The sequence below is a fragment of the Fukomys damarensis genome, unplaced genomic scaffold (genome assembly GCF_012274545.1).
Source record: "Fukomys damarensis isolate Sample0158 unplaced genomic scaffold, DMR_v1.0_HiC HiC_scaffold_11, whole genome shotgun sequence".
NCBI classification, from domain to species: Eukaryota; Metazoa; Chordata; class Mammalia; order Rodentia; family Bathyergidae; genus Fukomys; species Fukomys damarensis.
In genome coordinates, this window is record NW_022900923.1 from 20,173,133 (window position 1) to 20,191,882 (window position 18,750).

Below are 18,750 nucleotides of genomic sequence, written 5' to 3' on the forward strand. Positions count from 1 at the left end.
AGAAGAAGAAGAAGAGGAAGAAATTTGAAAAGAATGTCCAGATGTGTCAATTGTTCCGAGAACCCGAGTAATGAGAATTGAGTAATGAACACTGGATTTACCAGATGGAATTCACTGGTGTATGAGTAAGGGAGGGTCCCATACAACAGTGAGGATGGAAGCCTCACTGCATGGGCTGAACAGAGACTGGGAGGTGAGGATTCATGATAGTTTGGACAACTCATCAGAGTTTCCTTTACACAGGGACAATAAGAAATAAAGTGATAGTTTAAGAATGCAAAGGACCTGAGAGGTATTTGGTTTTGTTGTTGCTTTCACCACATGATAGATCATAGCAGGTTCTGAGCTGGCAGGAATGACCCACTAGTGGGGAGAAATGAATGAAGGACAGTACTCCCTCCTGGTGGTATGCAGTGGGAGGGCACAGCCGCCATCTACTTTTCCTACCCTGGACAGCAAATTTTCTGCCCTGAAGCTAAATTCTCACACAAGAGCAGAGTTGAAGGAGTCCCTTGGTGACCCATCGGGATAGGAAAGTAATTTGCCTAAGAATTAAACCCTAAAATAAAAGACTACCAAGGAAAGCACATCCCAATCTTTGCATCTCTGAATCATGGGGGATGAGCAGCTTCTCCTCTGTTGCCTATGGGCGGGGGTTTTGCCTGACAGATGTTCTAACTGAGCCAACCCACAGGTCCTGGACTCATCTTGAGCAGTGCTTCTTTCAGCCTCACCAAGTGCAGAAATAGCCTCTTTTCTGACAGTGCCTACATAAAAGCAAGGGGAAGCAATAGCCCATCATGAGCCAGGAAAAGGACCACATGCTCCACCGAGTACATCTGAGCCCTTCTCCACCTCTTCTTAAGACCATGGATCTCAGATTAGTGATGCACAAACTGCTGTGCAAAGCACAAGCACTGCAGACCTGGACCAGACCGGAGGTAATGAGGCCAGATGTGCCCCTTTTCTTCCTGGCTTACTCCCGAGTGCCTAGTGTTCCGGCTGGGAAAAGATCTGTGCACGCCTCACTCTCACTACTGAGGCTTCTCTCCCACTCAGTCACTCCTGGGTTTCAGTGACTCTGATGATCAACTTCAAGAAAAAAATGTGGCCCCACAAAGGTCTGTTTTATGTCATGGGCTCTGTTATATTCACCCAGCTTGAGTTAGCCAACAACTTGCTATCTTTCACCTGAAACTTTGCAAACCTCTTCTTGTTGCTAGCTCTCCATTCTTTACACTCCAGGTCATGAAAGAGCTAATAGAAACTTATCCCTAATGTTCGCTGCCGTAAACTAAGAATGGTCACTTGTCTTGTATGGCCTGTAGTCTGAAAATGCATGTACTGCATGGTATGTGTCTTGACACTTCCCTGACTGCCCTCACTTCTTTGAACACCCTTGGCATTTTCCACTTTGCCCCCAGGGAGCAAAAACCAGAAGAATTAAATGTGTTAAGTCCTTGGGCAAAAGCACAAGTTGTTCCCTCCCCTGGAAATGCACTTCGCCCGTTTTCTGTCTCCCCAGCCTGAGTGTCACTTCCCTCAGAATGCTACTATTATGGGCATTGTTGCTCCTCAACCAGCATCTACTTCCTTCTCTCTTTGTGGTGCTTTCTAACCCCATGCATGTGAATCAAGGGAAGTTTGTTTCAGGATGGGGGTCTTCTTTTGCCAAAGCCAACCACTGTAACCCTTTCCTTTACAATGACCCAGGTGAATGTCATTGTCCCTTGAGTAGACCCATGACATAAACTGCCTGAAGAGAAGAACTTTTTCCTGGTTTAAATAGAAGTTTCTACCTTTCTCTCTTGGTAGACATAGTCAAGGATGTCCACTGCCTGACGTGCTCTTAATCCTCAGCCTGCAACCTTTAGGAAAGCCTAGGTTATTACATTCAGCCCACAAAAAGCTGACAGAAAAGCAGAGAAATGGAACTGGAGCCCTAGCTGCACTTCACTTCTCCTCACCATGACTTGAACATTGTGTTTCGTGAGATAATAGGTGTCCTTACGACTTAGATCAGTTTGACTGGGTTTTCTGGCACTTGCAGCTGAACTCCTCTCCCCTGATGCACGGACTCTTCTCAAAGTAGCGAGAGCATTCCTCATTGCTTACCCCCACAGGACTCTGTCATGGACATTCACACATTTGGATCCCTCTGTCCACACAAGACTGTGATACGATGATGACTGTCTGTATCTTTACGGACTTGTCTAGTTCCCAGGCTGGTGGGTTCAAAAGGTATGCAGCAATCAATGCATGAATCCCTTGGTAATGAGTAATTCCAAAACTCCAATCCACCAAAAAAAAAAAAAAAAACCCCAAAACAAAACATATTGTTAAGAAGATGGTGACAAATAAGAAACAAAGAGAAAGAAAAGCCTACTCAAACACAAGGCTAATAACTAAAGGGATACCAGCCATTTGGGGATTAATTAATGTCTTCAAACTCTGTTTTCTATTGTGTCCCTAGTTTCAACAGAGACAGGAAATGGCAGCAAAATTAAAGCAAGTGAAAGCATCTCAGAGCTTGTATGCAGCCCAAATTTCTTTTGGTTTCAACTCTCATCTTTATCACTTACCAGAAATTTGACCTTGACAAATTCTCAGAGCTTCACTTTTCTCTGTATTTTGGGGGTGATAATATCTCACAGGGTTGCTTGAGGCTTAAACAGAGTTAAACATAACTTCCTATCACAGTACTCAGGTCAGAATAAATGATGAGGAGCATGCAAGGAGGTGTAAGAGATAAGCAGATTTTTACAAATATTTTTGTTTGTTTTAATTGAGAAAGATTTCCTCACAAGAAACACTCTTGACTATCATTCCCCTACAGCTATGATCCTTGATTTCTCTCACTAGGGTCTGAGTTTAGCCTAGATACAGTTGTGGAGATGAAAGCAAGACATCCTCTGAGTTGTAACAGGGGCCTTATAGTTTTCTAGTTAAAAAAGATAAACTGGAATCGTACTGGTAGAATGATCAGGTAGGAAAAAAAAAAAGATGGAAATGTTTATTCACTGCATGCCTATCCTTGCTGAGGCAGCTGTTTCTCAACCTTGGATTCAGTTTGTTGGGTATTATTATCCCATTTTACAAATAAAGAATTTACGGCTCATATGAATTTACCAAAAGCCACACAACTAGGCAGAGGCAGTGCTTCTAATCCAGTCCACTTGATTCCATTCCTAGGGTGGGGCAGAGATCCAAACAAGGAGACCAGGGTCCTAGCACAGCGAATCAGAATCTTGAAAGATAAGGTGACCCAGTCAGACTGCTTCCATTATTTTCCTTTCCTAAGTGAAAATGATCCATTAGTGATTTAATTTCTTGCAGTTGGAGTAACACAATTCCTTGACAACATGCAGTCAGGCCATTTCACGGGAGGGTCAGGAAAGATGAAATATGACTCTCACAAATCATGTTCTTTACATGAAAATAGATCAGGCATTGAGAGGGGGGGAACTGAAACTAGCCTGAGGGATTGAGAGACGAAAACATGTGAAATAGTGAGAAGCAGCCTAAGACACCTGCGATGTAGTGAAGAAAGGGCGCTAGCAGAGAGAGGAGCAGACGTGTGGCAGAGATGGAATGATGTTTTCTCAGGAACTGCTAAACCATCCATTCAGCCCCCAAGGCAAAATCATCCTCCCTAAGACAAGGTATTTTAAATGATGTCACCTTAGTTAAAGCACTGCTTCCCTAGTAGTCTACCTGCACTTGGAGCAGCAACTTTCTGAAAGAAACAAATAAAAATAAATAGATGAATGAATAGGTAGGAAACACTTCTCCCAGGTTTGAAATTCATGCGCACTTCTTACATTAAATTTGAAAAGCACAGAAGTGCTTAATGAACAAAATCACTCATCACAGAATACATCCATTATTAGTCGCTTTATCTGTTGAATACATGTATGCATGATGTTCAGGAAGTCTGCAAAGTGACACAGAGATAGAATCCCCCAATTTTGAAACAGAAATATAGGGTGCTGGGTCTCCTGAAGACTCCAGAATGCCCAGTGCTCTAACTGACCACAGATTCTTGTACTTTTATTGAGTCTTCATTTCTGTTTTCTTTTCTGCACTATAACATATTTTTTAAATATTTGTTAAGCCCAAATATCTCTCCTTTTGCTTCCTGATTCTTACATCCATCTCTACCTCTTGAATAAGTTGTCTTCATGGGCTGATGCCATTTCGTCTCTAATTCATCAGTGTTTTGAATAGGCATATGTGTATAAGCATGTGTGTACAAATGTGTAATCATATATGTATACTAAAAACTGTATGTACTTTATACGTATAAGTAAATAACTACTACAACTGCTTATTTAAAACTTTTATTGTTTGCACCGTGTACCTCCCTGAACAGGTCCAAGTGAACATTTATCTGTAGTCCTTCTCTCTGGGTTCATTCACTTTCTCCAGAAAAGATTAGCTTTTTCTTTCTTCCTTAGGCTGGCTGGAGTTCTGGGACATGAATGGGCAACAAAGACGGACACGTACTTTTCTAAGGACTGATTTTTACTTTTTCCTCTTTCAACAATCACCTGCTCCTCCTTTGCAGCCAAGGAAAATCCTGCGGTTCCAGCTGCTCTGCACTGACGTTTCCGCACAGCCCCCCCACTTTTCCGTTTGCCCTCTCAGTGTTGCTGGGGAAGTGCTAGTCACTCAACTTTTGTGTCTTCCCCAAATTCATACCCCAGCACGCTTGTATTCAGAGGTTGGGGCCTTTTAGAAGTGATTTTAAATCACAGTGGTAGAGCCCTGCTGAAATAGACGAATGTCTTTATAAAAGGCACCCTAGGGAGCTCATTTGTTTCTTCCATGATTGAAGAAATGGCAAGAAGCCTTCATCTAAGAGCCAGCTTCCCCCGGATGCCGAGAGTACCAGTACCTCCATTTAGGACTGTGCAGTCTTCAGAAATGTAAGCAATACATTTCTGTTGTGTATAAGCTTTGCAGTCTACAGTATCTTTTTATAGCAACCCAAACTAGATTGTGTCAATGGACCTAATTCTTTACCCCTATCTTCATCTGTGTCCTTTGTCATGTGATGTTCTAACTCCTCTCACTTAGGGTCAAAGTCTATTCTCTCATCCCTTGAATTTAACTGTTCCTGTTATTATTTATTAAACTTTGTATCTTTGTGTCTATTCTCAGAACTTCTCTGTGCTTCAAGGTATGATACCTACAATAACAGTGTTCAGATTTGCTTAAAAGTCTGTCTCCACTTTGACTCTGCTCACTGGAAGCACCTCCACTACTGTCCTGACTACCTTAAGAAGTTGTCAGGTTCAGACTAAGTCTTGCGCTGAGGTGTGTGAACACCCCAGTGTCAAGGCACTGTTTTCTCCTGAACATGAATATTTCCAGAAGAATCGTCACCTAGGCCATGCTGAAGTTTTTGGTGTGTTTCTCACAGGTGGTGGCCTCCTCAGCTAATGCCTTACGGTGCTGGACTTACTATTTGGTACTAGAAGTACTAGGGGAAGAATTGGCAGCCATGTTGTGCATCCTGACAACACCGATGCTTTTACCCAATTCTGCTGCCTCTCAGTAAAGTCCACTGAATCCCATCACTATCAACAACTAATAATGGGGCTGGAAAGTGAACAAGCCAGAATGATGTTTCCCTCCCTTCAGGGGTCATTGGAGGAGACCTGAGAGTGAGGCTGAAATTTTTTGTTAGCATTTTCTTAATGCCTGGGCTGTAGCTTTGGATGCCACTGCTGTGGATACACTTTTCAGACTGAAGAATATGTACCTCCTGGCTGTTACAAATGCATTTTCCTGTTTCCCTCAGGTGAAAATGATCTGCTGCCGGGAGTGGTTAATTGACCATCTTCCTAAATCTCTTAAAGCAATGTCATTGCCAAATCTCACAACTCCCATGATTGAAATGGTATAAATTCCTGAGAGCGGATAATGGTAAATACATGCTACCTTTTGGAATCAGAAGGCAGATTGGGACTTAAGGATTAATGTGTTTAAAGCCCTTCTTTTTCGAGGAAGCCGGCAAGCTCCAAGGAAACTGGCTATAGCCCAGGGCTTCAGTCAATCAGTGCTCATCAACCAGAAGTCCTGGATCCCAGGAACCTGATCAGATCATGGGAGGGTCTGATGCTTTTCCAACCAAGAATGCTGGTGGAGAAAATCTTGCCTGTAAATCATCATGTCATACAGTTGTAACTCCAAGTTTAGATCTTGGCTTCCTGTTCATATCAGAAGTGGAACTGGTCCTTATTTAACCATTAACATCGAGTTGGCAGAATAGGACTAGAGCAAATCCCTACCACTTGGGTACTACTGAATCAAGGCACTGGTGATGCCACATAGAGCGCGAATGTTTCTGAGTCAGAAGCAAAAGTAGCACAGTCCCAGGGAGGTAGTCCTTTATCTGTGCCTGCTAAATTCTGGGTCTTGACCCAAAATCTAATGAGCACATAGTAAAATGCCTGTATCTCAGAGTTTTTCCTAGACTCTGTTAAGCCTAGTGGATGTGCTGACTTGCTTGTTGTCCTCCTTTGCATGGTACCCAGGACTCAGTTCTGGTACTTTTTTCTCCCCCATTCTTTCCCTTGATATCATCATCCATTTTTGTTGTTTTAAATGTCATCTATATGCAGCTAGTTCTCACATACATATTATTCTTGCACCTTCAACTTGTACGACCTCGGAAATTACATCCCCAACTCTGACTTGCATCTCTATGTGAACGCCAGATGGCTATCTCAGACTCACTGTGTCCTGGATTAGAACACTCTCTGTTTTCCTCCACTGCCACTTGCCCTTTCCATGCCGCTCCACCTGACTCAGTGGATGTCATCATCTCTCACCTGGAACACAGATTTTTCTTCTTCCACCCTGACACAGGTCTGCCCTATTCTCCTGTGGCAAATAAAATATCTTTCAAAACGTAAATAAAATAATTTTACGCCTCTGCTTATTGTTTTAATGACTGTACAAATGCCAAACTCATTGGCATAAAAGGTCCTCAGCTACTTTTATGATGACAATAGCTCATTCTTTAAGACTCACTTGCAAAAATCTCTGCCCATTATGCTATTATATATTCTGAAGTAGGTGCTCTTTCTTTTTTTTTTTTTACTAAACACCTTCACAATTTTAAATTATTTAATTTGGTTGTTTAAATGATTGTTTTACTAAGTATACAAGCTCAAATATTATATCTGTTTTGCCTGTCATCATTTTCCCAGGTTTGGGACAAAAGGCAATACATAATAAACGCTTAATACACATTTTGACTAAAACAATAAGCATATTTTCCACGTATGTCCTCAGAGTACTACTTAATTGCCTTTTAAGCATTGGTCAATATTTTCCCCTGGCATCATGACTGTTCTTTAACAAAAATGTTTTGTTTAATCACAAAGGAGAATTGAACATGTCCTCAACCCTGTATATGAAGATATGGATCCTGGGATACTGGTAGATTATCTCTCTTGCTCTGAGATTCACCTTCTACTTCAACACAATTAAAAAGTGCTATGTATCACAGGTCTATGGATTGCTTGAAAATAGTTACATAGATAAATATCACATTTATTCATACAAGGAGTTCTGTAGAAAGTTATGTTTAAAGATTTACATTTTAATAATGATTTCCTCATGTCAGTATTTAAAATTCCTTATTCAGTTGGAGAATGTCCTCAATTAAGTTTTTAAAAAATGAGTTGGTCTGTGGTATTTACTAATCCTTTGTTTATATAAAAAGATTTTGAACAATTATGGTTGAGTGTAAATTTGTTGTAACAATTCTTTCTTTCATGACTACCAAGATTTCAGATGTTGCTCCAGTGTTTTCTAGCATTTCTTATGGAAGAAAATAAAAAATAAAATCTGACGTCTAATTATTGATCTAAGTCTGACACTTATTAATAACTCTATATAAGCTTTTTTATTTTATAGAAAGTACTCACAGATTATTTTTCAATTTTTATAGTTCCAAAATTGTGCCTGACTACCTTAGGTGTATCATTTTTTTAATTTTACCTGTGCATGTGATCAATTTTGATGAACTCATTGTGAGCTCCTTTCTCAAATCAGAAAAAATATTTAATCTGGTTCAAAATGGGACATTTATCAGAAGCACTTTTATTTTTCGGGTAAGCTTTTGTCCCATTCCTTCTATGTATTCTTCCTTTTTGGTTTTTTTTCCCCCTTATTTCCTCTGCATTTTGAAGAGCTTCTCGAGTTGCTCTTACCAATTGTGCTTCACTCTCCTCGGCAGCGATTCTGTTCTCAATTCTCGATTCTGCCTCTGATGTAAAATCAAATTCTTCCACAGGAGGCCCCGATTTACAGCTGCTAGACTCACACTTCCCTATCCCTACAATTTTATATGTCTTTCCACGATCTCCTTAATCGTCTCAACTAGTATTAAAGAATATCGAACATCTTGAAGGACACCCCTACCCCAGTTATCGCCTTGCCAAATCAATTACCACACTTGATTAGCAGCGAGGTGGACCCTGCAAACATGCTTAAACTGGAGAATCTGGCTCACTTCAGTTCTCCAGCAAGGCACTTAATGAATGAGAAGAGCAAAGCATGAGCGCACAAGAGCGGCATGATGAGCACTTCCTATGCAGGGATCAGGTAGAGAAACACACTGCCTGTGAGCTGACCTGGCACTGGAGCTGAGCAGCAGGTACCTCGGGTGCCTGCAACCTCCTGCCAAAGAGCATAGTTTGAAGAATGAAGCAGGCCTGGGACCAGCCTTCCAGGAAGGAAAGGAGGGAGGGGAGGGAGGAGAAGAAACTCAAGTACAATAAAGTTAAAATATTGCTATCAGGTTAAATTTGAACTCTTCTCAGAGATAGCTGTGTTACAAATAAGTGGAAATTGTCAAACTACTAGAATTAAGGTCAGCATATGAAGTTCTTGAAGGAATTTAATCTGATCAGCACCTGTGTCCCTCACCCCTAGCAAAGTGCAGCACACTCGATAGTCAAAATATTTTCTAAATAGGAAAATCTATGTTAAGTCCAGCAGCAAGAGAGCTGGGAAATAAGTGAAAGAGGACCTGCTGAATACTCCCAAAGCTGCACCTCTTCCATAAGGCTCACCAGTCCATCTCTCCAAAGTCGATCGATCTTTGTGTTCTCATCAGATCGCACACAGTTCTTTTAGGACTGATGTCCACCTTAATATTTTCCTGCATGCATGTTCTCATCAGGTTATGAGTTTTTAATCTGTGTATCCTCAGTACCTACACAATAAAAGCAGGTACTTATTAATCGTTAATAAATTAGTCGAGAAATAGAAGAAGGAATAAGAGGGAAGAAGGAAAACCAAAAGGAGGGAAGAGGGAAGGATCGAGGGAAGGAAGAAAAGGGGAGGAAGGAGAAGAAGGACAGGAGGAAGGGAGAAAGGGAAGCTTCCTACTCTGACCATATAAACTTGAAGTTAGCACAGCTCTGAGAGTGGGGCTGCAAGTCACCTGTGAGCACCCTTCTCCCAGTCCATGGTAATGAACTCACTTGGTTCAGTTGCTAACAGCTTTCTTTCATCATAAACTACCCCATAAATTAATAGCTTAAAAAAGCTATGGACATTTACTTAGCAGACAAGTTTGTGGGTTGACTAATTTAAACTTGGGCTTAACAACATGGACTAGTATTGGCTTGGTGCCCTCAAATAACTGTGGCCAGCAGAGTGTCACTAACATCAGCCAAGTCAGGCTAGGGGTTGGTTGTATTCCATGTGCCTCTCGTCGTCATCCTGGGACTGGTAAGGTAGCCCCACTTAATGGCAGAAGTACAAATGCAAACCAATCATGCAATCATTTTTAAAGCTCAGTGTGAGTTGCATCTGCTAATATCCCATTGACCAAAGGAGTAATGCAGTGAGACCGTTATTCACCTGCATTGATCTAACTGATTAGTATAATGAAGAGGCTCTTCATCCCTGTGAGAACAAACAGTTGTTTTAAAAGCGTATCCCAGACAAACTGATGTGTGGCACAGAAATAAAGAGGTAATGGGGGGGGCACGTCCAAGCTTTCCTAGAAATTCTAATCACCAATCACAAAGTTAATTTCCTTTCCTACAACCAAGAGTGGTAATACGTGGTCAAAATTTGTAATGGGTCTAAGACATTACACTTCTTGAATGCTAACAAGCTAGTTTGCCACAATTTCATGGATACTGACAAAAGGCATTGGATTCCTGAGTCAGAAACACAGAATATTTTATTATTCACAGTATTAGTAACAGCCAAAGTATCATATTTTTATAACAGTTCCCCGAGCCAAATTCCCAAAAGGCAGTACTTCAAGGGCTAAATAACACCTGATTTCTCAGTGTGTCTTGTTATGGGAGAAGACAGTTAGCTTGGTGAATCCAAACGTTATAGGTATAAGGGACACTATCTCTATCTTCCACGGATGTTGGCAAAATAAGTATCATTGAAAAGATGGCCAGAAATACCAGCAGTCAGTGCCTCTTCATAGAAGGCATATGGATGTGTGCTGGGGATTTATCTCAGTGGTTCTGCCACCTGCCTTGTAAGCACAAGGACCTGAGTTTGATCCCTGGTACAAAAAAAAAATGCCCATGGATGTCTAAGAGGTCTATGGAAAACTATTCCAGCAATATAAAGTAATCTTCACCTTTCTGTGCTGGTCTTGGCCTGAGCCAGGATTAATGCAGAATTTAATTTGGGTTTTGGATACCAGTACTACTGTGGACCTATTCTCCTGCTTAGACTCAAAAGTATAGAGTGAATACCAGTCAATCTCCATGCTGTGACCTCCTCTTACTAACTGTGTTTGAGTCCAACTGTCACTGCCTGGTTGGATTGTTGGCACAAGGCTTATCTTTAATCTCAATTACCCCATCTACTGATTAAATGATAGTCTGCAGTATCCTACTCCCATATTCTCTTTTCAACCAGCATCTGTGAGTGTGAGAGTGCTCCTTTCTGGAGAATTGCCCTCAGATAAACAGAAGGCAACTCACTCAAGACATTAAGTCATGCCTATCCATACTCTGGAGGCCACTGATATCCCAGACAGCACATGCAATCAGTTGAGACCAAATGCTTACTTAGCTCTTTCCCCTGTTGTATCCCACTTCCCATGATCCATTTCCCTCAAGAGCACCCCCTCTAGGCCTTATGTGCATTCAGATCCCTAACTTGAGCTGTACTTTTAGGAACCTAACTTAGAGCAGAGAGAAATATCTGCCTCTGAGAGCCATGATCAAACCTAATTAGATATAGTTCAAGTGAAAGAAGTCATAATAATTCCTTACCATTTTGACTCTAGCCTTTAAAATGCAATTGTGTCCTAACTGCCCTGGTCTATATGGCTGCTCTTCCTATCTAAGCTGACTTCTGGTCAGCCCATTTCACCAGTCCTAAGGGTGTTCTAGACCCCTACCTCCTATTTATGTGGTTACCATCTTTTCAAGGAAGGTCTATTGTCTTCCTATTACGTTCTGTAATGACCGAAAGCACCAGAATCCTGGATCTTCCAGAGAAGGAATATAGCCTACAACAAAACCATATGACCTACAAGTGTATGTGTCTGGAGGGGTGGGTAAAATATCCAAAACATACTCTGCTAGAGTGGTGCTTGTAACAATTAATTTCTCCTACTGTATGAGTCTGGGAATGATTCCAGGAAAGACAGTTATTCACTGGATTGCTCTTAGCTTCCAGATCACTGAAGTTACCTGCTACTTCTTCAATTTACACAGAAATGTATGCAGAAACATATCAGCAATGCCCCTGGCAATGCCAGTGCCGGAAAGCTGCCTGCCACCTTCACTCGTACTTCTGCTGCCATTAATGCGGGGCTGCTGTCTCTGGATGGATCAAGCCTCTACTTCCGTTGCAAGGAGTCAGCCACTTCTTAATCTCTGTGATTGGCTGCTTGGGAAGAAAAGCCAAACTGGGTATTTCTTAAAAGCAATATTTCAGTTGTTTTTATAGTTCTTTAATTTCTGTTTCTAGCACCCTCTGAACTCCAAAATGAATTCATATATCCTTCCTTTTCAATTCATATGTCTGTCCCCAGGACTCATTTTGACTACCACATTTCTACTTAGAAACTAGAAATTGCTTTTCTCCCTCCCCTACCAGCTCTCAGTCAGCTACCTCGCCCTGAGTTCAATAAATGCACTGGACTAAGGTCATATCTTTTTTTCCCCTTGACATTTTTGCCATCTAAACAAAGAATATTCTGGACACAATGTCCTGTACGCTTCAATATGATATTCTGATTGGCAACATTTATTATTAGTGTAGAAGTCATGTCCCTGGAGTCAAAGTAGCTGGTGGTGACTCATGAAAGTCCAGGGCACATCAGCAGCTCCTTCCTGCCTACACAGACCCAAACTGTGCAGGCAGAACTGGGCCCCATCTTCTCCAGTGAAAGAAGGCAGACAGGCAACATAGGTACCCAGACAATCTGGGCTAGGCTCATCTCTTGACATGAGCATTTTCATCCCAGAGGTCTCGAGTTGAGCGCAAGCAAAGTAGCATAAAAATGGGCATGAATCACATTGTAGCCATAATAAAGTGTGTCTTCTCCATTGAGTCCCATTTCAGAAGTACAGAAGCCCACAGGATGCAAATGATTCTACATGGAATGCTCTTTGATTCAACGGAGCAGCACCTGCAAATCGGAAGACCTGCTAGCACTGATTTATTTGAAAAGAGAAGAAATTTGTGCACAATCAGTGCTCAGAGTCATCTTTCCTCCCAGTGCCTCAAAGGGAATCAGGGACACGGGGAAGAAGCAGGCGCAGATGCTGCTTGAGAGCGTCCTCGTTTAGAACATTTGAATCCCTGGGAACACGAACACACATCTATTTGCTTCTCTGAACTATGTTTCTCAAAAATCTAAAAAATGTCCTCTTTTGACAGGTTTCATAATATCAAGTTTTGAAAGCCCCACTTCCTCTCCAAGCCCATTCTATAAATATTCACAACAATTTACAAGAGGCCAGGAAAGAATAGATAAATGGACTCTCTGTATAAACCAACACAGTGACAAAGTCTTCAGAATCTAGTTCTGGTAGTCAAGGAACAGAAGGAGAAGTAAAACAATCCGCCTCCACATCTGGTAACAAGGCGAGGAGTTGTCATTCTGAAGCTGCCTCACAGACATCAACACATAGTGAAAGGCTTTTCTTTAATCTCATTTTACTTCTGTGCATGAGCATAGCTAATATCCAAATTAAAGCATCTATTTATACCACCAGAAAAAGAAGACATTTGTCCACATCATCCTGAAAACTAAAATGGATTGTAGTATACTAATGAGATTATAATAATGAAAGGTGTGAGTTGGTAAAACCCAGAAAACAAGATGAGAATGTGTTTGTCCATCACGGTCTAGGAGAGAATCACACTGTAAATGCTGAACACTTATAGTCCAAACCTCTGTGCTCTGGGGGCGATCTGGGGAGGTGTGTGCACATTCCCTGCTGTGCTGCACATTTCCCAGGCAATTTCACCCCCTTACACGCAAGCCAACGCATATAAATACATATGTATATGCTGGAAAGCATACAGTGATGGCCCTCAAGTATCAAGCTCCAGACTAAAGCTGGACACTGTTTCAGATGTCCCATAGCCACCCCGATCCATAACTCTACAACTGACCTCAGTATCTCTTCTCAATAACTACAACTTGGAGCTCCTCCTGTCTCGATCCTCTCTCCCTCAACTGCTCTCAATAATCAATAAAACTCTATCAATTCTTCTTCCGTACTGTGGTTCAAATGCATCCCTCTTTCTCCTTGTCCAATACTACTACCTGAGTTTATACCACTCAGTTATTTCAATAATGCTCTACTCTTGCTGCTTTCAACCTTGTCTCTCAGTTTATTTTTCTTCAGACCTCTCCTCTCCACTCCCCAAATGACTTCTGAAATCACAAATACAACAATTCCCTTGTCCTGTGATAATGACTTATTTCCTTCAAGTTAACATCCAAACACTCTAGTGCAGTCCCTTATCCAACCCATCCTCCCTTGCATGGCCTCACTCCCATCCTTGCACTCTAATTTCTATCACCTGGGGCAGCATGCAGTTCCCTGGAGAGGCTGCACACTCTTATCTCACCATCTGCCTTGGCCCTTGCTCTCCCCTGTTCAGTAACTGGATCTCATTTATCTTTCGGGTCTCCTAACATCACCTGATCTGGATCACCTCCTCCTGATTTTATTTATTTATTTTTATTTTTTTATTTATTTGGTTCTGAGGAGCAAATTTGGGTCCTTGTGCTTTCAAGGCAGATGGTGGAACCGCTGGGCTAAATCCCCGGCCCTCTCCTAATATTATTTAGCACCACATTCCACATATTGCCAAGTTTCTCTGTAGGAAGGCTAAACTCCTGAAGATCAGTAATGTCTTACTTGTGTGACACATCACAGCAGTTCAATAGAAAAATACTCACTTTTAAAATTCTAGGCTCTCCTAGAGTATGTAATAGTTCTTGCAAAACTTTTCAACTCCTTTTTAGACTGAAGAACTCCAGATTGCTACTTCCATTATTTTGTAGTGGGAAGAAATCTAAACTGAAGGACACAGCATCCCTAAAACTAATAACACTTATTTTTTATTGTTAAAAAAAAGGGCTGAAATCTGAGTTATCTGTCCAATGCCATGCCCAACAGTCATCATGTATCAGCTCTAGGATTGTTCTCCCTGAGAGAAACTACAGAAGAGAGGGGCTACAATGTCAAAGGAAAAGTTACACTCTGAACACTAATGATGCCCCCCTCACTGATGTGGGTCATGTGAGCCTGCCAGGATGTTTTGTTGTCCTGAGGAACTTCAGGTGACTGCAATCATGATAAAGAGTGCAATAAGAGAGCAAGTTCTCCCTAGCATCAAGAAGTGAAGAATATGGTGGCTATGGGCTGAAGGAGGCATCGGATTCACAGAGCCTTCTGCCTTCACCCCTGTGAAAGCTGTTCAAATTTACATTTGATTTCCGACTGACACAAACAGAATCTCAAAGTAAATTCCTCTCACAAATGTTCAGTCAGTGGGAGTCTATCAGGTACAAAAGAAGCCATCTGTCTTTTCCCCACACGCCCATTCTTATGAAATCATAAGTTTCTTCTCAGCATTTGGCCTGTTATGCCATGGCCAAAACAACAACAACAACAATAAAAACACAAAAAATGGCAGAATAGCCTCTCCAGGTCTGATCCTGGACACTTGGAAAAACTACGGAGAGAAAAATCAGTCATTAAAATGACCAAAACCAAAAAGATAATGTCTTTACATGTAGTGAATTACTTCCCCTACCAATGCCAAGAGTTAGGCAGGGATTGTGGGTATAAAGAAAGGAGGCCAACAGTTTCCAGCTCTGATTCTTGGAAAGGCTGAAAGAAAAACAACCTAACATTGACGATTATTTAAATTATTTATTAGAATAATTTGTTCAGAATGAGGACTATAATCTTTTATTCTGGAGAACTATAGTAAGTGGGCAGCAAGTCTGCCTGAGCAGCCAGTAATTGACCTATGCAGGGCAAGAGAATGGACTCTAAATTCTCACTTTCTCATCTGGCCTGTGATCCTATAAGTCCTCCTAATAAAATATTGGCAGACTTACCAAGTGATTTATATTTATTTTTCCTCTGAGTTAAAAGAAAAGTCACGGCAGGTGGCTTACGTGGGTTCAGTTTTCAGGTGGGATTAGACTTTTCTCCATCTGTATCAGTGCCCAGCAGCCAACCGTGGCACTTGAATGACACCTACAAACAAGAGCCTAAAACAGAATTGTAAATCAGGAGAATGTACCTGGAGTAGCTGTTTCTCCCGGCACTGGCCAAAAATACATGGCATAACTGATAGCCCACTTGGCCAAGGGTTAATAATAACAGTAATAATTATAATATTGTTCTTGTTGCTAAAACTTTAACAGTCAGATTTTGAAAAGTGGGCAGAACCAAACATAAAAGACAAAAGGAAAATCAATGAAAACTGCCCCGCCTTCTAGTGGGAGAAAGGGCAGTGTCAGATTCTTTGACTTCTGGGAGAAAACAAAGAGATACGTTAGAGAAAGTCCTACTGAGTGAAAATATGATACTCTCATTGTAAAGTGTCACCAAGGAGTCATAAAAAGAAAAATGAAACAATTCTTTGGATTAGGAGGAGCTCACTATGTGTTTATGGATGTTTGACCATGATGATTAGCATCCTACAAAATGTGAAATCATGAATAAGTTATGTACTCAGCATTGTGTGCTTAATATTGCATATGTTTATTTGGATACCCTTACATCTATAATTACTGGCAATTAAGCAAAGGATCACTGGGAAAATATCTTGCTGTTATGGACATGTATTATTTTAAAACATAAATTAGAGATTAAAATATGAGTATGTGTCAAGTGCCTATGAAGCATTATACCTACCTGGTATGGGGACGATGTATTTTAATAAATCCTGAAGTTTGTAAGAAATCTCTTTCATTTCTTTTTGAGTACAAGATTCTCAAAGTACTCCTCTGATATTATTGGTTAATTACTGCAGAACCAAATTTCGAAGGAAAAGGAATGAGCTCACTCTAGTTTTAAGTTAGTAAAGAAAGACAGTTGATTTGAAGTCACTGGCTTCACTTCTCCTGTTGTAAGATGTTTTGATGATCAGTAGATGGAATGAAGAAGAGAGGACAATTCTCCCAAACATGGGAACAAAATCTTTGTAAATAGGGAAGGATGGAGGGGGTGAAGGGAGGACAAGGGAATGGGGAGGAAATAAGAACCGAGATACATCATATAAAGGTGCAAGATCCCAATGATGAATGCAACTGTACTGTATACCTAGAAAGTACTGATAAACTTAATGGAAAAGAAAAAAAAATGAACTGAATAAAAGAGGGCAATTCTGTTATGCAGACTCCTCTGCCACCTTCTCTCATCTCCACATGCATGGCGGGAGGCCTTGCAGAGCAGCAAGGACTCAAGCATCTTGGACAAATTCTTAGGAAGAAGTGGTGGCCCTATTTTAGAGATCTAAGCTAGAACTTGTCCCTGCTTATATTTTGTGCTGTTCCATAACAACTGAAAACACGTCATCCCAGAATGGCTAAATGCAATGCAGTATTGGGGAAGACTATGCAGCAGCTATAAATAACCACAAAATCCAAGCATATTGACATATGAAAACCTCTGAGACATATTACTGAAAGAAGAAAAGAAAATTATAGTGTGATATATGCATTATGACATTATTAATATGAAAACACAAACAGCACTATATCTTTCTGGGCATAACTAGTTTATTGAAAAGTCTGATTCCTTGGGATGCAAATATAGAAGTGACTTTTTTTCAATCATTGCCTTTAACCACATTGACTTTTACATTCCAAACTCTTAATGATATGCGAGGCAGATCCTATAGCTTTCTGATCACTGCCTCATAGTAAATATTCCGGGTTAATTCTATTCACTGTCTCAGTTTAAACCATCAACTTTGTGTCCTCCCTTCCCACCAAGTTCAGCCTACTCCAACCAAAGGACTGAGGAGGGACGCTGCTCTGCTCTTTTTCTTCTGCTATTCTCTCTCTGTCTCTCTCTCCCTCCTCTCCACTATACTGAAATACGACATAGAATTGGAGCCTCTGGTGCCTTTGGGAAGTTCTCTTGGCTGACAACGGCCTTTGATGCCACTATGTTGGCAAAGATGGCCTTCTTGAGAAACTTGGGTGGGTTCTTCCTATAACAAGTGCAAAGCTCTGACTTTATTTATTCTGATGCATCCTGCTAATGGATTGAAACTACACTGAGGACAGGGCCTTGTCTTCTGGAAGTCTTCCAGCTTGGTCAGGGAATGGAAGTATGTTCAAACTTCCTTCATCTATGCCCATTTGAGAGGTTCAGAGGATTTTATTCTCTGCAAACCAAGCCACAAGTAGCTGCTTTATTTTTGCCCTCATTATCCAATTCTATTTTCATCCTGCTAAAATAGGTGCTAAGTGAAGATCTGCAAGTCCACTATCCAAGCAGATGTCCAATTAATGAAGTAAAAGTCACTCTCCCTTTTTTCGAAGACACTCCAAAAATATCAAAGTGGTTCTACTGGAGCCTTCCTTCCTAGCTTGGTTAAAGACCAAGCTAAAGTCCTCCTCTGATTTCCTATAGTGCTGCAAGGGTCTGTATAGTTGAGTGGCTTCTCATCACCCTATTACGTATAAATAGAAGTTTATAAACCAAACTGATTAGCAGTGTTCTCCTCTCCCCTGGGGAGAGACATACGATGACAAATGGCAGTACACAGGCTTTGATGTGCATTGTTTGGGCTCTTACAAAGAAAATGTTTTCACATAGTTCCTCCATTAATTCACTAGACTGGCTGGCCTCTAGAGATACCATATGCTCTTTAGCCAAGGCAACTAAACTTGGAGACTCAGTCTTGACCAAGAGACTGTGATGAGCATCACTGACTCACTGAGATCCTTACAAACTGGCAAAGATGTAAAAGCCATGTTTTCAGAGGCCCATTGTTACCCTGGTAGAGGCTGGCTACCTGCTATACTATCTCATCTCCTTGCCACAAGAGATCTCTCTGGGACCTTCTTGTAGCTGGACATGCAGCTACATTGATAAATGTAATGGATAATGGAGACATTGATAAACTTTTCCCAAAGTTTGATTAAGGAATTGTACTTTTCTAAGAGTGCAATTGGCAAGTAATTGGAGCCACAGAACACAGTACAGACTCCTTTTACACATGTTGCTAATGGGACACAGACTA